This window comes from Ahaetulla prasina, chromosome 5 (assembly GCF_028640845.1).
Source record: "Ahaetulla prasina isolate Xishuangbanna chromosome 5, ASM2864084v1, whole genome shotgun sequence".
Lineage (NCBI taxonomy): Eukaryota > Metazoa > Chordata > Lepidosauria > Squamata > Colubridae > Ahaetulla > Ahaetulla prasina.
In genome coordinates, this window is record NC_080543.1 from 27,825,239 (window position 1) to 27,852,867 (window position 27,629).

Sequence of the window (27,629 nt, forward strand, 5' to 3'; positions counted from 1 at the left end):
TGTTGTTGCACCGCAGTCAAGCCATAACTATGCTGTAACATTTGCTACTGGTGTTTAAAATTCAGTTTATCACTCAATTACTCTGCTAGCTTGACCTTAATTTACTACATTTTCTGGTACATTTGATTTTGGATATTATGACATCCTGACTCAGGCCATTAGACAGGAAACGAAGTGACAGCAATGCCCAAGGATAAGGGGAGGAGAGAATACCAATCGCCTGGAAAATAAAGGCTATCGTTACTTGTTTTGCATCCTGTGGAGCCTTTCCTTATTAGTGTTCAAATGTAAATAGCACTTTATACAAGCAGAAAACTGCCTATAATTAACTCTCTGGGGTTCAGAAAGGAGCCGTTACTCATACATTGCTTTAATATAATGTTTTACAATTGCACACAAAGACTTGATTTGAGGACTTGTTTACTACAAATGTATTAAGCAAACTCTTTAGGTGCTTAAATACTGCTGAAGTCAGTCACATTACACTGGACATTTCATTCTTGAGTTCTAAGCATCAAACTTACATTAAGTAGAAGATAGTTTATGTTCCAATGAACTAAGTGGAACTTAAAGATGGGAATCAACTGTAAGTTCAAACTATTTCAATGTTTCCTGAAAGACAATAGGCAGTTCTGGTGTCACAGGATTGGTTATGAGTATTATAAACTATAGATACTTAACAATATTGTATATCATATTAAAGACTGTTAACATACAAGGCAATATTCATGACTAAATCTAATAGCTTGTTTGATTAAGTCTTCATATGCTACACCTAAAATAAAGCCTCAAACACAACTGCTAGCCTTCACAGGAAACATGGTCAGAAGAGCTAATTCTATTTTGTGATAAGATTACATTAATAGAATCCTACAAGACTGAAAGTATATATCTCCCCCGCCCCATGTCGTCTTTACAGCCCAAGAAACTAGGGAGGGTGTCTTCTGAGCCTCTTGATCACCCACATTCCTTCTGTGGGCCAAGCTGCCTTTTATTAGAACATCCCCTTGTCCTGTCACCCAAGGTCATTCCCACCTACCATAACAATACCCTTGTATCTGGGCCCTTTGTAGATCAGGTTTTGCTTAATCATCCAAGCAATAACTTTTCAAGTTAGAGAAACTGGCCCACAGTCATGCAGTTTGGTCTTATGGTCAAAGAGGGACTTATATATGAGTCTTTAGTTACCAGCATGGGTTATTTCATCTAGGTCTGTGATGGCGAACCTATGGCATCTCTGTGCATCCTCTGTGTGGACATGCAAGCCATTGCCCCAGTTCAGCTCTGTCGTGCGTGCATACACATCTCCTGCCAGCCAGCTGGTCATTGGGTCTCTGCCACGCATGTGGGGGGGCATGCGGGGGGGGCATGTGCAGGGTGGGTGGGTTGTGTGCGAGGGGCCACGCTGCATGTGCAGGGGGTGGGTGGGGTGCATGCACAGGGGCTGCGTGAGCATTGCATCTTGGGGGTTTGGGCGCATGCACGCACTTTGGCCACTCGGTCCAGAAAAGGTTAGCCATCACTGATCTAGGGTATTTTGCGGTATAATGAAACTTAAGTTCTTGCTGAGTACACATTGTAGTACAGAATTTGAAGAGAGAAAATCTGTACATTTCTAAGGAAATAAGCATTAACAATCTGATATATCTATAAATGTGCTAAGGCTAGGCTGTATATATAAAGTGCTACCTTTTGAGCAAAGTATCCTTTTGCTATTATTCACATAATCATATAAAGGTTCCCTTTTGTGAGCTCTGAGTTCACATGAGATTAGGCTAGAAGGCCATAAGCTTATGCACGCGATCATCAGGAAAATGATACGATGCAGTTTATTTAATGACATTCATTAATTTAAAACACTCATGAAGGCAGCCAATAGCTATTATAAAAATAAGAATACTAATAGCAGCAATAAAACATAAAAAGAATGGAATAAAAAATGCAAAATATACGCAGCCATTGAAAATGATTTAATCAGACAGCTTCTAACAAATTAAAACAACCCATGGTCCAAGAATCTTTCTAAGAGGGAAAGTTTTAATAGCCCATTGGAAAGTCATAGAAAAGGTCTTATAATATCCTTGCCAACTTCCAAATGTAGAATACCTGAAAATTCCTCAGTCAGCAAAGTCAAAAGCTATGGAACTTGCTGGCTAAGAAATTCTAAGTTCTTAGCTCTCTGGAAGGCAATAGATTAAAAAAGTTGGCAAGGACTATTATTTCTCAGACATATGTAAGTTATAGCTGTAATTGACTGAAATGTGTCCACCATACCCTGGTCTCTTAATATTGTTAGATCCAATAATGTTGTAACAAAGATCTAGGTTTCCCTGGGAAAATCTAACTCTGTGGTTGCTAGGAGTCAAAACGCCTTGATGGCATAATCAGTCGGATCAAAAGAACTGGGTTGAAATCCTATCCCAGATTTCAACAGCACTTTTCATTCGATCTAACATTAATACTTAACACAGACTATCTTTTGTCGACATCTTTCTTTCAAAAATGATCTGTTGGAGACACAGGCAGGTCTCAAATAAATGATGAGACACCTATTTTCTCTCTAACATTCTCTCTGTCCTTCTCTTCATTTAATCTTCTCCTCCATCAAAGAGGATGAAGAGCTTGTAAACCTGATGTGCCTATTAAAATCTGGACTATTTTTCAACTTACATCTAAAAGCTGCAAATGTTTTATTCATCTAATTCCACAAAGTATAGCTGTGAATTGAGCTAATAATTAACTCTTCATTTGGAACCCCACAATTTAGTCAAGATATCTCATCGGTTTTAAAGGGCGGAAAAAGTGCTTTCGCTATTTCACACTGCATATTTTTACAGTATGAATATGGCACATTATTTTTTAGAGTAATAATCATCATAAGGATGTGTTAGTGTGAACATTTTAGAATATATGGATTGCACAATTGAACCTAGCATCAGTGCAAAAAGAAGAAAAATGGCTTTTTAAACAACCATGAAATATTTCTGAAGCTTCCAGTTAATGAAAATGTAATTAGTTAATTCTGTTCTTTAAACATCTTCATAGCAAAGGCAAAATCTGATCCACAGCTATATTTAAAACTTTTTTTGGCCTCTACTGAGTACAAGACAAAACAACAACAACAACAAAATAAACTTTACACAAATTATAACAAAAGAAGAAAAGTAGAAGAAAAAACTACATAAAAGGAGCAAAAATAACAAGGGTATATATTCATAAATAAAATTCTACATAAGCATTTCAGTGAATAGTAGCATTAGGGGTGAAATGCTCCCAGTTCGGACCAGATCACCTGATCCGGTAGCGATGGCAGCAGGTGGTTTGGCGAACCGGTAGCAAAAATCCCTGCACCCCCACCCCCACCCCTGCATGCCAAGCTGAACTGCGCGATCATTGGAGGGTTGTTTTTTTTTTACTTTAAAAGGCATTTTTTTCTTCGGCCGAAAAAATGCTTTTAAAAGTTAAAAAAAAAAAAGGCTCTGAAGATCGCGCGGCTCAGCTGGGATCGTCTGAATCTTTTCAAAGCATTTTTTCTACAACCTCTTTGGCCGAAGAGGCTGTAAAAAAATGCTTTTACAGGGTTCTGGCAATCAGGCAATTAGGCTGAGATCGTCAGAACACTTTAAAAGCATTTTTTCTACAACCTCTTTGGCCGAAGAGGCTGTAAAAATGCTTTTAAAAGGTTCCTCTGATGATCCCAGCTGAGTTGCCTGATCACCAGAGACTTTTAAAAGCATTTTAACAACCTCTTCAGCCGAAGAGGTTGTAGAAAAAATGTTTTTAAAAGTAAAAAAAAAAGTTGGCTTGGCCACTCCCACCCAGTCACATTACCCCCCCAACAAGCCACGCCAACAGAACCAGTAGTAACAAATTTTACATTTCACCCCTGAATAGCATATTTCATTATCATCTTTCATAGCTAAGCTATACCAAAAATGATCTACTGAACAGCTGGATATTTATCCTTCCAACTCTGAAGAATAAGTATTTTAAATTATAAATAGGGCAGGGAGAAGCTACAATCTTTGTTGAAATATCAACTTCCATAAGATAGGATTCAAAACAATACACACTTCTGAAAATATTAAATCTTGTCTCAGAGTTAATTTAATGGAACTTTCCCCACAAACAGCAATTATAGTAGTCTGTCAGTGGTGAAATCCATTTTTTTTGCCACCGGTTCTGTATGTGTGGCTTGGTGTGTGTGACTTGGTAGTGGTCATGTGACTGGGTGGGCATGGCCATTTTTTTTACTTTTTAAAGCATTTTTAACTAGTAAAAAATGCTTTAAAAAGTAAAAAAAAAGGTTCCGATGATCAGCACCTGACCAGCCTGACCCCCCTCGCCAAGTCAGACCCAATGCCTCCTAGCCCTGAAGATCGCTCGTCTTTCCACCTCGGCCGGAACCAGTAGCAAAAGAACACTTAAAAAGTAAAAAAAAAAAAAAAGTTCTAATGATTGCACGTCGCTCAGCTGATTGTCAGAACTTCTTTTAAAAAAAGTTTACTACCAGTTTGGCAAACCAGTAACATTTTTTACTACCGGTTCGGGTGAACCAGCCTAAACTGGTAGCATTTCATCCCTGTACTCTGTAGAAAAATAAGTTTAGACAAGGCACTGGTATCACTGTACCTCCAACAAGTATTTACTCAAGTATTTTCTACATACATGCAACAGAGTCCAATAAATGAATAATATGTAATCTATTAAAGATTTGGGTATTGATACTGATATCTCATCTTGTTGTCTAGCAATGTTTAATTCTTTATTCCATCCAGGTACTAAAGTTGGCCTAATGAATTGATCTACCACCAAAATAAGTTTACAAAAAGTATCCATAGGAATTTTTTGTATTACAGGATTTAATACTGTAATCGTTTGTAGAAGATTAAGTATTTCTGAGGCTGAAAGTATGGTCACTTTAAATTGAGATGCCAAAAGAAGACATTTAGTCCTTGAGTCCCATTTTATAGGGACATTTTTTAGTTATACCTAACTAAATCATACATTCTAAAAAAGGATGGAAGAATTTCTTGCCATTTTGGGATGGATAACAAATGTGTGTCTGTTTGTGTGTGCGTGTGTGCGTGTGTGTGACATATCCATATCATAGTCAGAATATAAATATTTCCCCAGTTCCCATTCTATTACCCACATGTTACATATCATAGTTCTTCCACAAAGTAATTGATCCTTGCAATGAAAAAGACTTGCTGAGTATCAAATCCAACCCATTATAGCATCAGCCATAATCAATCAATCTATCAGAATAGAACTGGAAGGGACCTTGAAGATCTTCTACTCCAGCCTCCTGCTCAAGCAGGAGACTCTATACCATTTCAGACAAATGACTGTGCAGTCTCTTCTTAAAAACCTCCAGTGATGAACCATCCACAACTTCTGAAGCAAGCTGGTTAATTGTCCTCACTCTTAGGACGTTTCTCCTTAATTCCAGGTTGCTTTTCTCCTTGAATAGTTTCCATCTATTGTTTCTTGTCCTGCCCTCTGGTCCTTTGAAAAACAAATTGACCCTTCCATCTCTTTTATAGATAAGAATTCCCCCCCACCAAGAATCTCCAATTCTAATTCAAATATGGGAGACCCGGGAGAGGCCCGCTACCGACTGGCACATGGAAACCTATTGTGGGCCAGGAGGCCTGAGCACTCTCCCTGGCCCACCACACACCTTTGCCTTTTTCCATAGATGCCGACAGGCATGAATAGCCAATGCAAAGGGCAGCTGGAAAGCTAGGGACAGGATCTTGTTGAAGAAAGATCACATTCACCAACTTCTGGCCAAAAAAAAGACTGCATTTACCAGTTGCATTGGAGCGACTAGTGGACTGGAGATTGTCATTTTCAATGCTCCCTGCCAGCGTCTTAGAAGGAAAGTCAATGGGGAAGCTAGCAGGAAGTTGGAAATTGCTTCCATTGCCACTAATTTTTTTTCCGCATGGTCATTCTGTTTCTCTGTTTAGGTAAGGAAATATCTCTAAAATGACGACCCAGTGGGTTACGGGTTGGCTAGTACACATTAAAATGTCAATAACTCAAAAATTGGAAGAGTAGAATCTTTAAGCAATGTTATTGAGTGTAATATTACTTAAGTCAGGATTATTTCCTCTTCCAAGGTACACTGAAATGCCTCAATCATCCTGGCATTGATCTGCACAACTCTTGGGAGGTAATGTTACATTTTAATCCATTAGCAATTACGGTCATGGGAGAAAAAATGGGTATGTATTAGATAGCAGTGCTAAGGACCACTATCCGGAAATGGTCTCAATTGATGGGAATTTGCTTCTGAGTAAGCACAGTTAAGATTAGGATATAAAATGCTGAAAATTCCAATCCTAAATATACCTTTTTCCCAACAACATAGAATTTTTATCAACGTTTCTTATCTTCTAAATGTTCCATGTCAGCCAACTTCCCAGAGGTTGAGGGCCACACTTATGGAACACTGGGAATAGCTGTCCTACACACAATTATTTGGATATAAAACATACTGGATTTATTCCAGAGCAAGCATATAGATAGTAGTAAATATAGCTACTTTTTCTCCTCTGAACAGTGCTACACAGCAAGGAAGAAAAAAGTAAAACTGTTCAAATAGGCAGTATTTGTATTAGTGCTTTTTGTATTAGTTCTTTTCCAACTTAGATAAAACCCAATTTATTTATTATATTTTGTGCACTGAAGTTAGCACAGTTATTTTTTGACTTACAACCACAACTGCGACCAGAATTTCTATTGCTAAGCAAGACAGTTGTTAAGTGAGTTGAGCCTGATTGTATGACCTTTTTGCCATGATTATTAAGCAAATCACTGCAGTTATTAAATAAATATGATTTCCCCCATTGACTTGTTGGAAGCCAGCTGGAAAGATCACAGTGATCACATGACTCCAGGAAGCTTCAACCATCATAATACATGTTGGTGGCCACCTGCCCAAATTTTAATTATGTGATCCTGAGAATGCTGCAAGAGTTATAAATATGGGGACAGGTCATAAGTCATTTTCAGCATCACTGTTGCTAAACAAATGGTTATGGGGCAAGGACTACTGGTAATCTAACAAGGAAGTAAGAGTATAGAGAGGTGGAAGATACTGACCTAGGAGATGATAAGGAAACTTGCCCTTTTGAAAAAGTCATGCCTATTTTGATTTGTTTAAAAATGTGACTCTTTTGGGTTTGGATGTGGTTTGACTTGTGACTTGTTCCCCATTTTGCACCCAACTTTTCTAATCCAAAACAAGTCACTTTTTTTCTTTACAAAGGGAGAAGAATTAACCAGAAACAAAAAAAACCATATGCCAAAAAGTGAGAGAGCAGAACTAGCTGAGGTGGATCCTTCCAGCTTCTCTTTCTTAGCGGAGTAGGAATCGGTACCAACCAGTCAGTTTGGTCTAGTGGTTAAGGTGCTAGTCTAGAAACCAGGAGACTAAGTTCCAGCTCCGTCTTAGGTATGAAAGCTGGCTGGATAACTTTGGACTAGTCACTCACGCTCAGCCCAATCCACTTCACAGGGTTGTTCTTGGGGATAAAATAGGAGGAGGAAGGAGTATTAGGTATGTTTTCTGCCTTGAGTTATTTATAAAAATAATACTGGTGAGATAAGATGAATAAATAAAAAACCTTCCATGTCTTATCAGATGTTAAAACATTTACAGCACTCTCCACATAATGGAGTCCACCTGAATGGCCTGGAAGCCATTTTTTGTATTGGGCCTTCAGGCCTGCCACATTTACTGCTGTGGGAAACTGGGAGGGAGGATTCTATGGAACAGGGGTTATATATAGTCATAATAACATTCCTTTCTCAGAGAGTCAAGGACATCTTGCCCTGCACCTGGAGGGGTATGGCTGGGAGGCATCTCTAGTTGGGATGGTGCTTTGATTGGACCATGTGATGGACTTGTGGGTACTGGACAGGGATCTGGACTTTCCTTTGGGTGGGAAAACCTAGAAATTTTCAGATTCGGGTTTTCCCAAATGTGCCAATATGACGTCTCTAATAAAATGGAACTTTGAGGAACTTCAAGCTGCGGAGTCTTCTTTCGTTGAGGGAGTTACTTGGAACCCTGGCATTGAAATTATTAAATGGGGTTGCTAAATGCAAATATACCATGATTTTTAACATGCTTAATATTATAACTTCCATACATTTTGTGCTAAAACAGATGCATCTGAAGCAATCATATTTTCCAGGAATAGCTTCAAGCCACCTGAATTAAAACATAAAACTTAATATGGACATATGTTCAATTGTCAGAATGTAATGGTATGTGTGAATAATCTTTGGTGGGGAGGGGGAGAGAGCAGAGGTGGGTTGCACTTACGTTCACAATGGGTTCTCTGTGAGTGCATGTGCCTCTTTGGAACTGAAACGGAGCTTCAAACATGCCGCTAATCAACTCAGGCAGCTCCGGTGAGTACAGCAGGGGTGGCACAGAACTCAGCTGGGCTGTGTGGGTGAGGGGAATGAGTCAAAAAGTTAGTTATATATGAAAAGCATAGCACAAGGCTAGGTGGGCGGGCTCAGCCAGCAATCACAGCTAAGGGTTTGCCCAAACCCGCATGACCATGCAGAAACCCACCACTGGGAGAGAGGCCACCTAGGGAATGGAACAGGTAAGAGAGGGCATAGTCTGTAGCTGCATAATGGGCAGAGAACGAGGCTTAGAAGGGACCCTCTTTAGCATCTCAGGCTATAAAAGAGTCAGTGGGAGATTTGTACTGTATCAGACTGAGAAATTTGCTAAGTGCCCCATTTTACAACTTTTCTTGCCACATTTGTTAAGTGAATTACTGCAATTGTTAAATGAATAACACCGCTGTTAAGTAAAATCCCCATTGATTTTGCTTGTCAGAAGGTCACAAAAGATTATCACCTGACCCTGGGACACTACAACCGCCATAAATATGAACAAGTTGTCAAGCATCCAAATGTAAATCACATGACCATGGCGATGCTGCAATGATCGTAATGAAAAACATTTGTGAAAAACAATCATAAGTCACTTTTTTTCAGTGCCACTGTAACCTAGAACAGTCACTAAACGAACTGTTGTAAGTCAAGGACTACCTGTACTTCAGTGCTACTGTAATATCTGGTAGCTGTTGCTCTCTGATCCTTATTTCTAGTTCCATTTCCAAAACTCCACTGACAAACAGAAACGACTGGGGCTGGGGATTCCTGAGGGAAAACTGCAGCTGATTTGCAGTGCCAGAAAAGGCTTGTTCTATTTCCTGCCATTTTATTCACCAGTGACAGGAAGTTGCAGATCAGATCCATGAAGGCTTTTTCAAATATATGCTGAACGCAGAGCACAAATGACTCCTTAAAAGTGGTATGTTTCTGCTGCCCCACTTCCATAATAAATAAATTAGGCTTATGGCTGGACACAGAAGTAAAAATAATAATGCCAGTTTAATCTGTAAAGTCTTTTCACAAAGGGGATAAATCAGAATTCCGCAGTCGTCAATATTGGCTTCCAAGGGCTGATAGGAATACCCAAGAGTTCGATGTTATTGTTCAATTATGACTACTGATACCAGTACTATTAGTTAAAGAGGGCCGGTTTAGCTCACGCTGGTAAAGCCTGTTATTAAGAACACAGTAGCCTGCAATTACTGCAGGTTCGAGCCCGGCCCAAGGTTGACTCAGCCTTCCATCCTTTATAAGGTAGGTAAAATGAGGACCCAGATTGTTGGGGGGGCAATAAGTTGACTTTGTAAAAATATACAAATAGAATGAGACTATTGCCTTATACACTGTAAGCCGCCCTGAGTCTTCGGAGAAGGGCGGGGTATAAATGTAAAAGAAAAAAAAAAGCAGTGTTTATTTCCTATAATGAAAGTTTGGGGGTTGATGAACAATCTGAAACTTCATTTTTATTTTTTAATTAATTAAAAAAAAACAGAAGAAAGAGAAAAATATAAAAATAATACTGATACTAATATATGCATTGTTAAAGAAATACATAAAACACGCTATCCCTCCAGAATTATCATTCCAAAACTTTATGGCCTAAATTGGAAGAACACAAATACTGCTGCTATACAGGTACTTAGTCCTCGACTTACCACAGTTCATTTAGTAACTGTTCAAAGTTACAACAGTTCTGAAAAAAATGACTTATATGACCGTTTTTCACAACCATTGAGCATCCTTATGGTCACCTGATCAATATTCAGATGCTTGGCAAGTCAGTCGTATTTTTGACAGTTGCAGTGTCCTTGGGCCATGTGTTCACCTTTTGCAAACCTTCTGACAAGCAAAGTCAGTGGAGGAGCTAGATTAATTTAGCAACTGCAGTTATTCATTTAACACCTGTGGCAGGAAAGGTCATAAAATGGAGCAAAATTTCATTTCACAAATGTCTCACTTAGCAACAGAAATTTTGGGCTCAATTCTGGTTGTAGGTTGAGGACTACCTGTACTGTTCTCAATTCTCCTATACTAATTTGGGGGGGGGGGCGCATTATAAGACCCGGACATGTTGAGTGACGTATGAGGAAAATACTCAAGACCATCCAGGGCTTCAGAAGCAAGTATGAAAATGCCTACTAAAATGTTCTACATCAGGAAGGATTTTCTGTGATTGGCCAGACAGCCATCTGTCAAGAATGCTACAGCTGCAAGTTTCCTGAGATCAGCAGTAGGCTGGACTCCAAAATCCCTTCTGATTCTAGTATAATACAGTGCCTGGGTCCACATATTACATTAAGCCATGGTTTTAACTGTTTTTGTTAAATAAATGGCAACAGTTGGGTGCACGCAACATACAAAATCACTAGGAAATCGTATTATTGCTTAGCATCATTCACCTCAAGACCAGCATGTATCACTTATTGCCCAACGGGTGCTTAAGAGAAGCCCAGCTGCCATAGAAAAAAATATTTGTCAAATGGATTGCAATAGAGGTTTACAGAATTGTTTTCAGTTGATTGATCCCAAATTTGCCTTTCCACTTTTGCTGAACTCAAAAGAAGCCCAATTATTTTTTTAAAAAAATACTTATGGATCTTATTATTTAACTGGTAAACTTATTTCTGGGCTTACTGGGCCTAAAAACCAATTGTGCCACAAGTAAATTAGAAAAGAACAAAAAGAATTTGAATTCCAGAGAGTGACTTCTCAATAATGATTTGATTTTAAGTTACAGTATAAAATCATTGCTTCATTAATAATTCAAACTTGTTAATAATCAAGCAGTATTGACCACAGTAGAAGCAGACATAAATATTTTGCTACCTTCAGCTGGTAAGTGTTCCTATACCACATAGAGGAATTTCATCTATGAATACAAATTTAATATTACATTAAAATTTTGCCTTATCGAAACAATTATACTTGAAGTCTAAGTTGCCTAAAATATTAGGTCTAATGCAAACCAACTGCTTGCCCATAAAGAACAGAGTTTTTGAATCACCTTGAAAATTGGTGATAATTTAGGTTTTTGGGTTTTTCCTCACTGACATGGGCTCTCTTCAATTCAACAATTTCCTTATTAGATTGTGATAGCCTTCTCCAATGTGGACTAAAGATATGTTTGACAATAGTTTCTGTAATGCACAGCTGTTTTGGTTGCTGGTCAACTGGCCAGGAATAAGTTTTAAAAGAAACTGTATTTATTTTTATCTCTTTGAGAAAACGCCAGGCAGATTTCAGCAGAACCATTACTCAAATATCCTTAAAACTAGTTCCACGAGCCTGTGGGGGCTCTAAATCTTGTATCTTTTCCAAATCTTTGTTTTGAAAGCATTTCCTGTTTCAGAGGATCTGAGTAAATTGTAAAAAACCAAGCAAATTCACAATGGAGAGAAAAGCAAGGAGGAAGCAGGTAAGTACAAAATTTATTCCCATTATAGACAATCAAGTATTTAATATGAATACACTTAAGTGTTTTTGATGGAGTGTTTCAGATCTTAAGAGAATCAAATAACCTCATTTTATATAAATTAGCTCAAGAAGTAAATCGTATCAAATTCAGTTACAATTGTGAGATTTACTGTTCCAAATTGAATTAAAAATCTGATTTGTAAAGTCAGTAAAAATGAAATTCGATGTTGAGAAAAGTAAGATTCTACATTTAGGCAAGGAAAAACCAAATGAACAGGTAATAGAATAGGTGATAACTGGCCCAACTGAGAGAGGGACCTAATCAATCACTTAAATATGAGCTACCAGGGTGCTGCAACTGCCAAAAAAGCCAACGCAGTCCTGGACTACATTAACAGAGGGATAGAATCAAGATCACGTGAAGTGTTAATAACACTTTATAATGCCTTGGTATGACCACCCTTGGAATATTGCATCCAGTTTTGGTCACCACAATATAAAAAAGATGTTGAGACTTTAGAAAGGGTACAGAAAAGAGCAACAAAGATGATTAGGGGACCAGAGGCTAAAACATATGAAGAACGGTTACAGGAATTGGATGTCTAGTTTAATGAAAAGAAGGACGAGAGGTGACATGCTAGTAGTGTTCTAATATCTAAGGGGCTGCCACAAAGAAGAGAGTCAACCTATTCTCCAAAGCACCTGAGGGTAGGACAAGAAGCAATGGATGCAAACTAATCAAGGAGAGAATCAACCTAGAACTAAGGAGAAATTTCCTGACAGAACAATTTGCCTCCAGAAGTTGTGGAACAACTTGCCTCCAGAAGTTGTGGGTGCTCCAACTGGAGGTTTTGTGGCGGTTTTTAAGAAGACATCTCAAAGGTGCTTTTTTCAAGAGGCAACTGGACTTCCAGGTCACAATATTACCGTCTCACAATTACCATCTCACAATATTACCATCTTTATCCTGGGAAAGCCACCCCATGCATATGAACTCCCCAAAATCCACAAAGAAGGAACTCGACTAAGCCAATTGTCAGCAGCATCAATTCTGTCACCTACAACATTGCAACCTGAAAGTCCAGTCGCCTCTTGAAAAAAGCACCTTTGAGACAATCATGACCTGGATGACTGAGAATTTCCATAGACATTAAAAGACTGGACACTCTCTTCTTAAAGATAAACATCTGCAATGTTATAGGGTCTCCTGCTTGAGCAGGGGGTTAGACTAGAAGATCTCCATTGTTCCTTCCATTATTCTGCTAAAGTCATGACTCTTCATTACCAGTTCTAGTTCTAATTTAACCCTGAAGAGCACAATGACTAAGAACCATATTGCCAAAGACTTCGGGAGAAAAATCCTCAACCCTTTTCAGTTTAAAGCAGTAATTTTCTAATTTGGCAACTTTAAGATGTGTGAACTTCAACTCCCAGATTTATTCAGCTACCAGGCTGGCTGGGGAATTCTGGGAATTGAAGTTCACACATCTTAAAGTTGCCAAGTTTGAAAAACACTGTTTTAAAGGTACCATCCTGAATTAGAAAAACGTCCAATTCAGTTAGTTCCATGATGTAAATTAGTACTTTTAACATTATAAATGTAACATGCTAATATTGTAAGGCCTATGAATAGATTATTCACTTTATTTTTATATTTTACTAACATATCAAAAATTACACAATCTTACTGCCTTAAAGATTATTCAGAACTTCAATGATTCCTACTCTAAAATACCCCCAATTAAAATTAGACAATATATTGTATTTCATTCATGTCAATTTAACAAAAAACCCTCCTACACAAAATGTCATTAATTTGATTAATTCCAGATTCTTTTTTCAGTCCTGCTGACTAAATTTCAAGGATTTCATTTCTGTTTTCCATGTTCACATTTTTATACCCAATCTTATACTTTCTTCAGAAAAAGTATCATAGTTAGTGGAATTTACTCTAGGTAGGCAAGTCTACATGACTGAATTAAGAGATATTACTATCCAAAAAAATATACAAACTATATCATTTCTTCTGAATCAAATCTGACATCTGATAAATTATAGGCCCACCCATGTCATTTTTTAGACAACAATATAGGTTTTGCTACTGCCTCCTACCAGGTTTTCTTTCCCTAATTTACCCAAGCTAAACTCTAACTCTAGTACTGGTGGATGATCTCCATCCAATTATTATGGTAATTACTGGTAGGTTCAACGCAACTTAATTTTCCAGGATCAGCCAAGTCATACCTACAGCTACGCTAACAAGGATTAATTCTTGATATTCCATTTAGCATTCATACTTTCCTTTTCTTTCACTCCCCAAGGTTGTCTTGTCATTAATATATTCTATGTCCGTGATGGCAAAACTATGGCACACGTGCCACAGGTGGCATACAGAGCCATATCTGTGGGCATGCGAGCGTTGCCCTAGCTCAGCTCCAGTATGCATGTGTGCACCAGCCACCTGATTTTCAGCCCTTCCGGGACTATCGGAAGGCAGGAAATGGGCTGTTTCCAGCCTCCAGAGTGCCTACATGGGGGGAGGCAGTTTTCACCCTCCCAAGACTCCTAGAAAGCCTCTGGAGCCTGGGGAGGCGAAAAATGGGCCTTCCGGGCCCACTGGGCCATTGCATGCCAAAAGCGGGGAGGAACGCGGGGCGGGTCACCCACACATGTGCGGGGAGGGCAGGGCACATTATGGGTGTGGGCATGCACGCGTGCAACCCCCACACACACGCTCCCTACCCTTTTGGCACGTGATTGCAAAAAGGTTAGCCATCATTGTTCTATGTTATGACCTGAGCCATTTCCTTCCTGCCCTCTGATCTCAGTCCTATCAACAATAGAAGAGATATCCTTCAAGGTTTCAGGAAAGAAGGTCTGGTGCACCATAGAAAGCCTTGGTCAAGCTGTAATTTGGGGGGTGGTAGAAGGGTTATATATGAACCAATCAGGTCAGCAGAGTTTAATTAATTTTTGAGTGTAAATGACCAAGAATTTTGTCCTGGCCTGGTCCATTTTTGGAGCTTGAGATTAGCATGCTTCTTGAAGATAAAGTACTTTCCCCAGCCAAATAAATTATTTGTCTGGCCTTATAGAAGAATTTCCACATTATTATGAAATGCTTATTATTGAAAACACACACATAGTCCTTATTTGTAACCAGAATGCCTATACAACTGAATAATCCCCCAGCCAGCATATAAGGCATCTTAAAGCAAGTGTAAGGAAACTGCCACCATCCAGATGTTCTAAAGTGCAACTCCCCACATCTCTCTCAGTTAGCTAAACTAGCTGGTTTTCACTCAGCAATGGTTCTTTAGACCTGCCTGCAATATCACTCTTCATCCTGCAAATGTTTTATAACAATTTTCCATTTTGCTAATATTGAATGGATTTATTTCTACACAAAGAAATTTATTTCCAAAGAACCATATATGACTCAATCTTCTTTTTACTGGAACAGCAGCTCAATGCAGATGATTCTTTAACCTTGTTGATCTTCTGCCTGATTATGATATACTTAAGAACTATAAAATATTGGCAAGTCAGAAAGAATTAGACAGAAAAATTCACAATGGCTTCACAGGTAACAAAATAACAGCACAAGATAAAAAAAATCTAGCCCGTTTCCTTCTTAATAAAATCCAATCGGGTTTATAAATTAGAAACTGTTTTTCAAAAAAACTAAATATATTTTCCAGCTACTTTGCATCTGATAGTATCACTACACAGGTAGTCCTTGACTTACAACAGCTCATTTAGTGACTGTTTGAAGTTGCAACAGCACTGAAAAAAGTGACTATTTAATGATCATTTTTCACACGTGATTGTTGCATCATGTCACATAATCAAAATTCAGATACTTAGCAAATTGATTCATATTTATAACAGTTGCAGTGTCCCTAGGTCATGTAATCACCTTTTGTGGCCTTCTGACAAGCACAATCAGGAAGCCAGATTCACTTAACAACCATGGCAAGAAAGGTTGTAAAATGGGGCAAAATTCACTTAACAACTATGTCACTTAGCAACAGAAATTTTGGGCTCAATTATGGTGGTACCTGCATATACAAGAAAAACAAAACAAGGCCTGTAATGTAATGTTACATAAAAAGCTCAGAAATACTTAACAGATTTCTACAAAAGTAAACAACCAAGCAGGTAAAGGCAATGAGAGAAAGCAGGGAAAGGCTATGAGAGAAAAAACTGTAAAACCAAAACATACAATATTTGTTCACACTTCATATAAAATAATTATATAATTATAAAATAAAATCATAAATGTTGAAGCCTTTGCTAATATTTGCATGAACACAGATTTGAGTCTGAAGGACTACAATAAGGTTGACTCAAGGTTGACTCAGTCTTCCATCCTTCCGAGGTGGGTAAAATGAGGACCCAGATTGTTGGGGACAATATGCTGACTCTGTAAACCCCTTCGAGAGGGCTGTAAAAAGACCATGAAGCGGTATATAAGTGCTATTGCTATAATATTAAATAATTTTAATGGCTCTCAAGTATCTCAATTTTATATAACTAAGATTCAATCAATTAACTAAATACAAACAGCATTTTTCTAACAACATAGAAAAATGTATTTAAAAATAAAAAAACAGAACACTGCAAGACTATAATTTTAAAGGAAAAAAAGTGCCAGAGAAAAAGAGCTTGTAAAATCAAGATGTGGATACATTCAAACTAAAATTCTCAAAGAACTATGAGTTCAATATGTTCGAGAGAAAGTTATCCAGTGCTAAAGGTTGGTTGGTTTTGGTCAGGACTGTAAAATCATAACCTGAATTTTCTTCTTGTAACAGTGGCTGGCTTGCAGCTGTTCTCTCATCCACCCACACACAGAGTAATTCCAATTTTTTTTTTCACATCTAAGAACTGTTTTACCCAACGTCATCCAGGCAAAAGGTGACATGTTACTCTCCCAAAAAAGAAAGCACATCTGTAACTGTCTGTACACAAACAGCTGACACTCACAAGCACACTGCTGTCTGACAACAGACAATTTAAAGCTAAATAACCCTCTCTAGAATCTAAGTCAACAGATGCATTTAAACAAGGAACAATATCCTCTTTCTAAGCCAAGTTCTCCTTCATTAAAGTCAATGATGCAATCAGTCTCATAACATGGGTTCCTATGTCATACTGAGAATTTTTTTAAAAAAATGATTTACTGAAGAAAGCACATCTGGCTGAGCTCATACAATTCACAAAACTGTAAGCACTGGCTTACAAACCACAAGCAAATTGAATAGCCCAAACCGAACACCTTATGGCTTCAGGTAAAACTTCTCAGCATCAAACCTGCAGTAATGCCAAACAAGAGATAAGTGAGTGATATGAGGAATTGGAGGAGTGGTTAACCATCATCCAGCAATCAACTCTCCCTCCAAGAAAACCTTCAGCTGGATAGCAATACCAGGAACAAACTATTCTGAGTAGGAAGAGAAAGGCAAAGGAGTGTGGGAGGAAAGCTCCAGCTCCTCCCATCTGTTGATTTTTCTCTGCAGATAAACCTCTTCTCTGCCTTCTCAAAAACTGTAATCAGAAAATAGGCAGGTTAGGAAATGGGTTAAAAGGATAGAAAAGAAAACATGACTGAGGAAACATTACCTGCTTCAGACAGCGTGAGAAATCATTAAGACCTCCCTTAATCAGCCAGGTAATTGAGGAGACACAGTTAACTTGGAGAGGGTTATATGGGTCCCTGCAACCGTATCTTAATTAGCTATTATCTTGGAGCAGGGGTCTCCAACTTTGGCCACTTTAAGACTTGTGGACTTTAACTCCCAGAATTCTGGGAGTTTGTTTACATTTATATCCTGCCCTTCTCCGAAGACTCAGGGCGGCTTACAGTGTATAAGGCAATAGTCTCATTCTATTTGTATATTTTTACAAAGTCAACTTATTGCCCCCCCAACAATCTGGGTCCTCATTTTACCTACCTTATAAAGCAGGGGTGTCCAAACTTGGTCCCTTTAAGACTTTTGGACTTCAACTCCCAGAGTCCCTCAGCCAGCAAAGCTGGCTGAGGAACTCTGGGAGTTGAAGTCCAAAAGTCTTAAAGGGACCAAGTTTGGACACCCCTGTTATAAAGGATGGAAGGCTGAGTCAACCTTGGGCCGGGCTTGAACCTGCAGTAATTGCAGGCTACTGTGTTCTAATAACAGGCTCTAACAGCCTGAGCTATTCGGAGTTAAAATCTTCAAGTCTTAAAGTGACCAAGGTTGGAGACCCCTGTCTTAGAGTTTTGAGGAGTGATTTGATTTTGCATATATTTGTGTATGATATAAACGGAATTAAATTTAGTGTATAGAAATTGTATCCCGGAATCTTAGTGTTTCTCTATCATATAATGGTAGAATATTATGTCACCAATTTTCACAAACTGTGTCTATGGAATTCATTACTCATACCATATCAGTGAATTACTTGAAAAGAAGTGTAGCATATTCAGAAATGCTGCAGTAAATGGCAGGGAATACTAAAATTGAGATGTTATTATATATCCCAGTTGTGCCTTTCCCAAGGTTTTACAAGGTCTAGTATTGATAGACAGAATGTAGATGAATTCTGTAAATGAATCATTTGTTTGATAGGTATGCTAATCCTTATCAAAAAATAAGCTTTAAAGCTAGTGGATAAATTGAGAGGGAAAACTATCTAGTGGAGTTTGACATGGATCCTGTTTTACCTGACTATCTTGCAAGAACTAAAGAATAAAAGAATAAAGAATAAAATGCTATTGAAAAAAAAATGGATGATACCATGCTGAAAAGTACAGGTAAAAGATAAATGGTGCAATTATGCAGGAGGAAATAAAATACTTTAGATTATATGCAGTAAAAATCCAAAACTGCATAAAATATTTGTAAACATGGAAAATCAAACAGTACTTTATTCATTATATTTATCTCTGTAGAAAGGAGGTGGAAAGTGGGAATTACAAAAAGTCATGAAGTACAAAACAGGCAAACTAAAATGGCAGAATATATCAGACATCACAAATCTAGTAGAAACTAGGAAAGTAGTATTACTATAAAAGTTACTGCTAAAATGAAATAGGAAGCTACTCCAGTCTAATTCAGTCCTACCTACCCCACTAATCATTCCAGATCAGGAGACCAGAAATGGCGATTACAAGATAGCCAAAAAGTCCTTTAGCATTGTAAAATTGATAAAACCATGTGAAATGCGAGATTGCCCACAATCTCAATAATCTGAGACATCCAGGCCATCTTATAAAAGGACCCAAACTTTGCTGACCTCTGTCCAGAAAGGATTATCCAGTTCTATCTGGAAATGATACGTTCTTCAATAAAAATGGATATACTACTATTCCTCTGGACTCTCATGGCCAATTCTGGTAATCTAAATTCCACAATTATTTATCCCAAGAAAAATTAGGAATGCAAATACAGAATAATGGCTTCATAAAAGGAATCATTATTCAATGGTGGGCATTTTCTGACTCATAAGTAAGAAAGAGAAAGCCATCTACATATTATAAAGTTTCAGTATAGATACATAAAGAAACATTCTTCAATGTAGCATCTTCAAATATATTACAGTACAATTTCAGTAATTCCCTTTGGCTATGTTAGTTATACATTTTTGGAATTATAACCCAAAACATCTGGAGGGCAAGTTGGAGAATACATACTGATCTGTATTGGGCAATTTGATCTCTTAGAACAAATATGGAAGTACTTTTAGATACTCAAATCCATTATATTATTAATGTGGTTCCTTAACTATGGATCTTCAAGTATTTTAGGCAATACTGGTAACTGTAATATACTGTCAGTTTTTAGATCCATATGCCTTAATACAATCTAGAGATAAGGATATTAAACATTGAAAGAAAAATATGCTGTCACATATTGGTTTGGTTTACTTAGCTATGGTTTACTGAATAAATCCCAATGGCTACTTCATACATTGTTCTAAAACTACAAGCCATCCAGCCAGTCCTGATCAGATCAAGACCCATAGTTTCAGCAAAGTTCCTAGGTTATCTTCAAATCATTCTTGAGAAGTGAGCATTAATTCATAGAAAAAATAGATTGATTTCCGATATGTTTGCTAAGTAAGGTTCATGTTCACTGCCAGCTATTTCTATGTGAGGGACTTGCCTTAAAGCATTAATGTTTAAGTCTTCTAATTTGGAGATTCTGACCTGCTATGCTATCCCTGTAACAGTTAATTTGGGACATTTCTGCCAATCACATTCTTTTCACCAGTTCTGTGTTGTAGGCCTCCGTTCCAGCCTTGGAATCAATCAATTGGTTTCAATCAACCCACAATCTATAACTTAAGAATCTTTGCCTTGGTATGCACATCAGGATGTTTCTTGATTAAAGTTTCTAAATTCAGATTATAAACTGTTTCTTAACATTTTCCTGCAAAAAGTGGGGGGGAGGGCAAGAAAGTTTTGTGTTTGGGACTCACTTGCACACATCACCCCTCCATATTCTGCTAATAGATGGGATGCCAATTGTTTCATGAATCTGTAGAGTCAAAGTTCCTCTAGCTTTGTTCTCTGAGTTTCTTTAGGTCAAGCAGGAGCATTTACAAACATTCCATTAACTGAGACAAAATCAAGGGAGGCAGTTCAACAAGCGGCTCTCACTTCTAATTCACATCTAAGGAAATGATAAGACTAGAATAGAAAGGTGAGACCACAACTGCACAAGCCCCAGCCAAGTAACAAGATTCATCTTAACTTCTTCCAAAAGCAAGAGTTAAAGGATTAATTGGAATATGAGGGGATATCCTGAAGCTTAGAAGGCCAATATTACAAGCAGAAGGATCCATACAAGCAGCTTCTAGCAATCAATCAATATATGCATTCCAGCTCACCAGAGAAAGGAAGAAGAGCTAGCAATTCCAGCGGTTGCTCGGAGAACCCATCTAACAAACTTTGGAGAGCCCCTACTTCAAGTGTGTGAGGTAGATGAGCTTGTCCCATGAGGTGATGGTTTGAAATAACAGCAATTTGGAAACCTACAGTGAAACGGGTGGGAGGCAGAGCATATGATGTATATCGTGCAAAAATACTTCATTATGGGGGAAAAATGCTTATAAATTGCTTACTTCCAATTATCTGAAAATAGAACTTCGGGGAGGGAGGGAGGGAGGAAGAAACCCTGCATCCCATCACCATTTTTTTGGCAAGCAGAAAAAATTGATTTCCCATTCATTCATTCATCCTTAAGTACATTGGAAAGGGTGGGCCTCTCCCCCATCCTCCATCACCCCTACATGTAGGCAGTCACCATCAACCCTTTCTCGGCTGACCTGGGAAAGGAGGCTTCACTGCTTTTAACACATTGTTAAATAACAAACCCAAGGGGGCGGGAAATCACAGGTAGACAGAGGTTGCCCAAGCCCGCAAAGCCAAAACTGTGACTGGGTTTGGTAAAGGCAAAGCCGAAGAGGAAGGTCGTGGAGAGGCTCTTAAACCCAGAGGCTTCTTGGGCAGCGGAGCCAGGCACAGGCAGTACCCACTGCAGAAGGCAAAGGGGTTGCCAGATGAAAACCGGCTGAGCGAACGCTCTGGAAAGCGCAGAGCGTTAGGGGATCCCAGAAGGGGGGCAGAGATCTTTTCTGAAACTAGCTTGCAAACGATCGCGGGAAGGAAGCCGGGAGAGAGAGAGGAAGGGGGGGGGGGAAACCCAAAAAAACCTCGGAGGTCGGATCGGTGGTCCCCGAACTTACCCTGCCGGGTAGGAGCGCAAAGCTCCGGGTTTCACTGCACGATCCCAGGCATCGTGCTCCGAGCAAGGGGCAGTACCGTAGGAGACTGACGCCGAGTGGCTCTTCCCAGCGCCGCAGATGGAGTGGCGTGGGCTGGGGCTCTGGCTCCTCCTCCACGCTCGGTTCCTACCTCCTCCGCCGGCGCCGATCTCGGGAAAGGGAGGCAAAGCTCCAAGCAGCGCTTAACGAGCGCCAATCTCTCCTTTTCGCTCGCTCTCGCTCTCGGTGGCGCGCACACGCGCGCGACCAGAAGTCTTGTTTTCTCCGGCCGATCGACGGCAGGTTCCACCCAATCAGAACGACTCAGCCTTAAGGCCCCCCCCAAAAAAGGGGGGGTTGGAAAGAGCTTGCAGCCTATCGGAGGCTATTCCGGGCGGGATGCGGCGCTCGGGCCGTGGGAACCTTGCCGAGGTTGTCTCTGTTACGCGCCTGATTCTTGGAGACTGTAGCTGCTTGCTTTTTTTTTTTCCTGGCGGAGGAAGATGGTGGGGGCCCAAGGGATAGAGCAGGGGTCTCTAACCTTGGCAACTTTAAGCCTAGAGGACTTCAACTCCCAGAATTCCCCAGCCAGCTTTGCTGGCTGGGGAATTCTGGGAGTTGAGGTCCTCCAGCCTTAAAGTTGCCAAGGTTGGAGACCCCTGGGATACAGAATCTTAAAATATATCATGGTATATAAAGGTCCCTTGATGATTGGTTTGGTAGCCTTAATAGATCTTGTAGTAATCGTGAAGGGTTTATAGGTGGTTGCTAGTGGTTGGTTCTATTTAGAGATGCAGACCAGAAGCAAATACCTAAGTAAAAGATGGCAGGAAAGCTATGCAGTCTTCCCCTACCTAAATGGCCTTATTAAACAACAAATCCTGCCAGGCGTCCATCCGTTATTAAAGATGGGGATGATGAGAGCGGCATTAAATTATTGAGTCTGTCATCTGCACCTCTATAACTGTCTGGTTTGGTTCTGCAACCCAACAAGACAGACACAGACTTCAGAGGATAATTAGAACTGCAGGAAAAAAACAATTGCTACCAACCTGCCTTCCATTGAGTACCTGTATACTGCACGACCTGTATCCCCTTCATGGATTACTGCCTTGTTGTGGCGAAGGGGCTTGCATAGCTCAATGAAGATATGAGCTATGCCTTGCAGGGACACCCAAGACGGACAGGTCATAGCAGAGAGTTCTGACAAAATGTGATCCACTGGAGAAGGAAATGGCAACCCACTCCAGTATCTTTGGCATGAAAACCCAATGGACAGTACAAAAAGGAAAAAAAGATATGACGCCGGAAAATGAGCCCCTCAGGTCGGAAGCAGGGGCGAAATCCAGCAGGTTCTGACAGGTTCTGGAGAACCGGTAGCGGAAATTTTGAGTAGTTCGGAGAACCGGCAAATACTAACTCTGGCTGGCCCCAGGAGTGGGGTGGGAATGGAGATTTTGCAATATCCTTCCCCCACAGAGTGCGGAGGGAATGGGGATTTTGCAGTATCCTTCCCCTGCCATGCCCACCAAGCCACGCCCACAGAACCGGTAGTAAAAAAAATTGGATTTCACCACTGGTCGGAAGGTGTCCAATATGCTACTGGGGAAGAGCGGAGGGCTAGTACTAATAGCGCCAGAAAGAATGAAGCGACTGGGCCAAAGCCGAAAGGACGCTCAGCTGTGGATGTATCTGGTGGTGAAAGGAAAGTCTAATGCTGTAAAGATTTTTTTCTCCATAGGAACCTGGAATGTAAGATCCATGAATCAAGGCAAGCTGGACGTGGTCAAACAAGAGATGACAAAACTGAACATCGACATCTTAGGAATCAGCGAACTAAAGTGGACAGGAATGGATGAATTTAATTCAAATGACCATCAGGTATACTACTATGGGCAAGAATCCCTCAGAAGAAATGGAGTAGCCTTCATAATCAATAAAAGAGTAAGAAAAGCAACACTGGGATACAATCCCCAAAGTGACAGAATGATCTCAGTTCGAATCCAAGGCAAACCTTTCAATATCACAGTAGTCCAAGTCTATGCCCCAACCACTTGTCCTGAAGAGGATGAAATTGACTGATTCTATGAAGCCCTACAGCACCTTATAGAATTAACACCAAAAATGATGTCCTTATCATCATGGGGGATTGGAATGCTAAAGTAGGAAGCCAAAGGATAACCAGAATAACAGGCAAGTTTGGCCTTGGAGTACAAAATGAAGTAGGGCACAGGCTGATCGAATTCTGTCAAGATAATACGATGGTCATAGCAAACACTCTTTTCCAACAACCCAAGAGACGACTCTACACATGGACATCACCAGACGGTCAACACAGAAATCAGATTGACTATGTGCTCTGCAGCCAAAGATGAATACAGTCAGTAAAAACAAGACCAGGAGCTGACTGTGGCTCAGATCATGAGCTTCTCCTTGCAAAATTTAGGCTTAAATTGAAGAAAATAGGGAAAAGCACCAGGCCACTCAGGTATGAACTAAATCATATCCCTGAATATACAGTAGAGGTGACAAATAGATTTAAGAAATTAGATCTGATAGACAGAGTGCCTGAAGAACTATGGATGGAGGTTCACAACATTGTACAGGAGGTAGCAACTAAAACTATCCCAAAGAAAAAGAAGTGCAAGAAAGCAAAATGGCTGTCTGAGAAGCTTTGCAAATAGCTGAGGAAGAGATGACAAGCGAAAGGCAAGAGATAAAGATACACCCAGTTGAATGGAGAATTCCAGAGAATAGCTAGAAGAGATAAGAATGCATTCTTAAACGAACAGTGCAAAGAAATAGAAGAAAACAATAGAATAGGGAGGACCAGAGATCTCTTCAATTTCAAGAAAATTGGAGATATAAAGGGAACGTTTCATGCAAAGATAGCATGATAAAGGACCAAAATGGCAGGGACCTAACAGAGGCAGAAGCTATTAAGAAGAGGTGGCAAAATTACACAGAAGAACTATACAAGAATGAGCTTAACATCCCTGATAACCACGATGAGCCAGACATCCTAGAATGTGAAGTCAAATGGGCCTTAGGAAATCTGAGCAACAACAAAGCTAGTGGAGGAGTCAATATTCCAGCTGAGCTATTCAAAATCTTAAAAGACGATGCAGTAAAAGTGCTACACTCAATCTGACAGCAAATTTGGAAAAATCAACAGTGGCTACACGATTGGAAAAGGTCAGTTTACATTCCAATTCCAAAGAAAGGCAGTGCCAAAGAACATTCAAACTATTGCATCATTGCACTCATTTCACATGCTAGTAAGGTTATGTTTAAAATCCTACAAGCTAGGCTCCAGCAGTATGTGGACTGAGAACTACCAGAAGTACAGGAAGGATTTCGAAGAGGCAGAGGAACTAGAGATCAAATTGCCAACATACGCTGGATCATGGAGAAAGCTAGGGAGTTTTAGAAAAACATCTACTTCTGCTTCATTGACTATGCTAAAGCCTTTGATTGTGTGGATCACAACAAATTGTGGCAAGTTCTTAAAGAGATGGAAGTACCAGACCTTCTTATTTGTCTCTTGAGAAACCTGTATGCGGGTCAAGAAGCAACAGTGAGAACTGGACACGGAACCACTGATTGGTTCAAAATTGGGCAAGGAATCTGGCAAGGCTGTATACTATCACCCTGCCTATTTAACTTATTTGCAGAGCACATCATGAGAAAGGTGGGGCTAGATGAATCAAAAGTTGGAATTAAGATTGCCGGGAGAAATATCAACAACCTCAGATATGCAGATGATACCACTCTAATGGCAGAAAGCGAAGAGGAACTAAAGAGCCTCTTGATGCAGGGGACGGAGAAGAGTGCAAAAGTTGGCTTGAAACGCAACATTAAGAAAACTAAGATCATGGCATCCGGCCCTCTCAATTCCTGGCAGATAGATGAGGAGGAAATGGAGGTAGTGACAGATTTTATTTTCCTGGGCTCCAAGATCACCGCAGATGGGGACTGCAGCCAAGAAATTAAAAGACGCTTGCTCCTGGGGAGGAAAGCTATGGCAAATCTAGACAGCGTACTAAAAAGCAGAGACATCACCCTGCCAACAAAAGTGCGTATAGTCAAGGCTATGGTTTTCCCAGTTGCAATGTATGGCTGTGAAAGTTGGACCATAAGAAAGGCTGAGCGCCAAAGAATTGAGGCCTTTGAACTCTGGTGCTGGAGAAGACTCCTGCGAGTCCCTTGGACTGCAAGGCGATCAAACCGGTCAGTCCTAGAGGAGATCAACCCTGACTGCTCTTAGAAGGCCAGATCCTGAAGATGAAATACTTTGGCCACCTAATGAGAAGGAAGGACTCACTGAAGAAGAGCCTAATGCTGGGAAAGATTGAGGGCAAAAGAAGAAAGGGACGACAGAGAATAAGGTGGCTGGATGGAGTCACTGAAGCAGTAGGAATAGAATAGAATAGAATAGAATAGAATAGAATAGAATAGAATAGAATAGAATTTTTATTGGCCAAGTGTGATTGGACACACAAGGAATTTGTCTTGGTGCATATGCTCTCAGTGTACATAAAAGAAAAGATACCTTCATCAAGGTACAACATTTACCACACAAATGATGGTCATAGGGTACAAATTTAACACTTAATGATACAACACTTAATGATAATCATAGGGTGAAAATAAGCAATCAGGAACAATCAATATCAATATAAATCATAATTTAAGCATGAACTTAAATGGACTCCAGAGGATGGTAGAGGACAGGAAGGCCTGGAGGAACGTTGTCCATGGGGTCGCAATGGGTCGGACACAACTTCACAACTAACAACAACAGTACTGCACAAGTCAAAAAGAGGGCTGTGAAAATATTTACAGGCCCCTCACATCCTGGACATAAACTGTTTCAACTCCTACCCTCAAAACGATGCTATAGAGTCCTGCACACCAGAACAACTAGACACAAGAACAGTTTCTTCCCGAACGCCATCACTGCTAAACAAATATTTCCCTCAACACTATCAAACTGTTACTAAATCTGCACTACTATTAATCTTCTCATTGTTCCCATCATTCCCATCACCTTCCACTTATGACTGTATGTCTGTAACTTTGTTGCTTGTATCCTTATGATTTATATTGATACTGTTTCATGATTGCTTATTTGTACCCTATGATTATCATTAAATGTTGTACCTTAGAATTCTTGATGAACGTATCTTTTCTTTTATGTACATTGAGAGCATATGCACCAAGACAAATTCCTTGTGTGTCCAATCACACTTGACCAATAAAAAAATCTATTCTATTCTATTCTATTTTAAAGTTGCAATAACAGATGTGTGCAAAGAAGATGGACTGTGTGTAGCCCTCTCTAAGCTAAACTCTCTTAACAGCCTTAATGGCCTGGCCAAAGTGAAGGATCATGCTTTCTGACAACCTCTGCAGGGCTACACATCTGCCACCCTAATCTAAAGCCAATCATTCGCCTACAGCAATGTTTCTCAACCTTGGAAACTTAAAATGGACTTCAACTCCCAAAATTCCCCAAAATGCAAGCTGGCTGAGAAATTCTGGGAGTTGAGATCCCTGCATCCTGAAATTCTCAAGGTTGAGATGCTGGCCTGCAGGCAGAATATGAATGGTCCAACAATCAGAGTAAAATGTGATTGTCAAGCTTGTCATTCATCTGCAATCTGCAACCACATGCATCAGAGTTAGTTTATGATTTAATACTGTGCACAGTAGGAATCCATACAACTGAGCTAACACAATAAACTGTAGTTCAATTAACCACAGTCATTAAGGCATTTATCTTTGTAATATGGTCCGTAAACCCTGCATATAACTGCTGATTGATCTCACAAAACATAGCAAACCTTAATGTGTTTTACTTTAATTTTCATATTTTGTGTTGTGTAAATAGGCGGGATTTTGAGAGAACACCCAAGTACTGATGCATTGGTTGTGATTTCCCATCATGTGAGCTTTGGTAGGGTTCCTGGAATCATTGGATCTAAGTGAATTTTGAGGTGGCTGCAGCTACAGCAACTTTAGACATT

General features: G+C 39.6%; 1 protein-coding gene across 4 annotated transcripts in view; it reads right to left on the reverse strand.

The window, feature by feature from the left end:
- The window catches only part of LNX2 (ligand of numb-protein X 2), an 87,092-nt gene extending 65,286 nt beyond the window's left edge, over positions 1 to 21,806 (reverse strand). Inside the window, exons 1-3 of one of the 4 annotated variants that reach the window (XM_058186167.1) lie at positions 21,583 to 21,806; positions 20,725 to 20,868; positions 8,345 to 8,469 (exon numbers count right to left, since the gene is read on the reverse strand). The gene's annotated coding sequence lies outside the window, so the exon portion shown is untranslated. The remainder of the gene's footprint in view (positions 1 to 8,344; positions 8,470 to 20,724; positions 20,869 to 21,582) is intronic. The other 3 variants (XM_058186169.1, XM_058186166.1, XM_058186168.1) reach the window with 3 other exon arrangements.
- Positions 21,807 to 27,629: the final 5,823 nt, after the last annotated feature.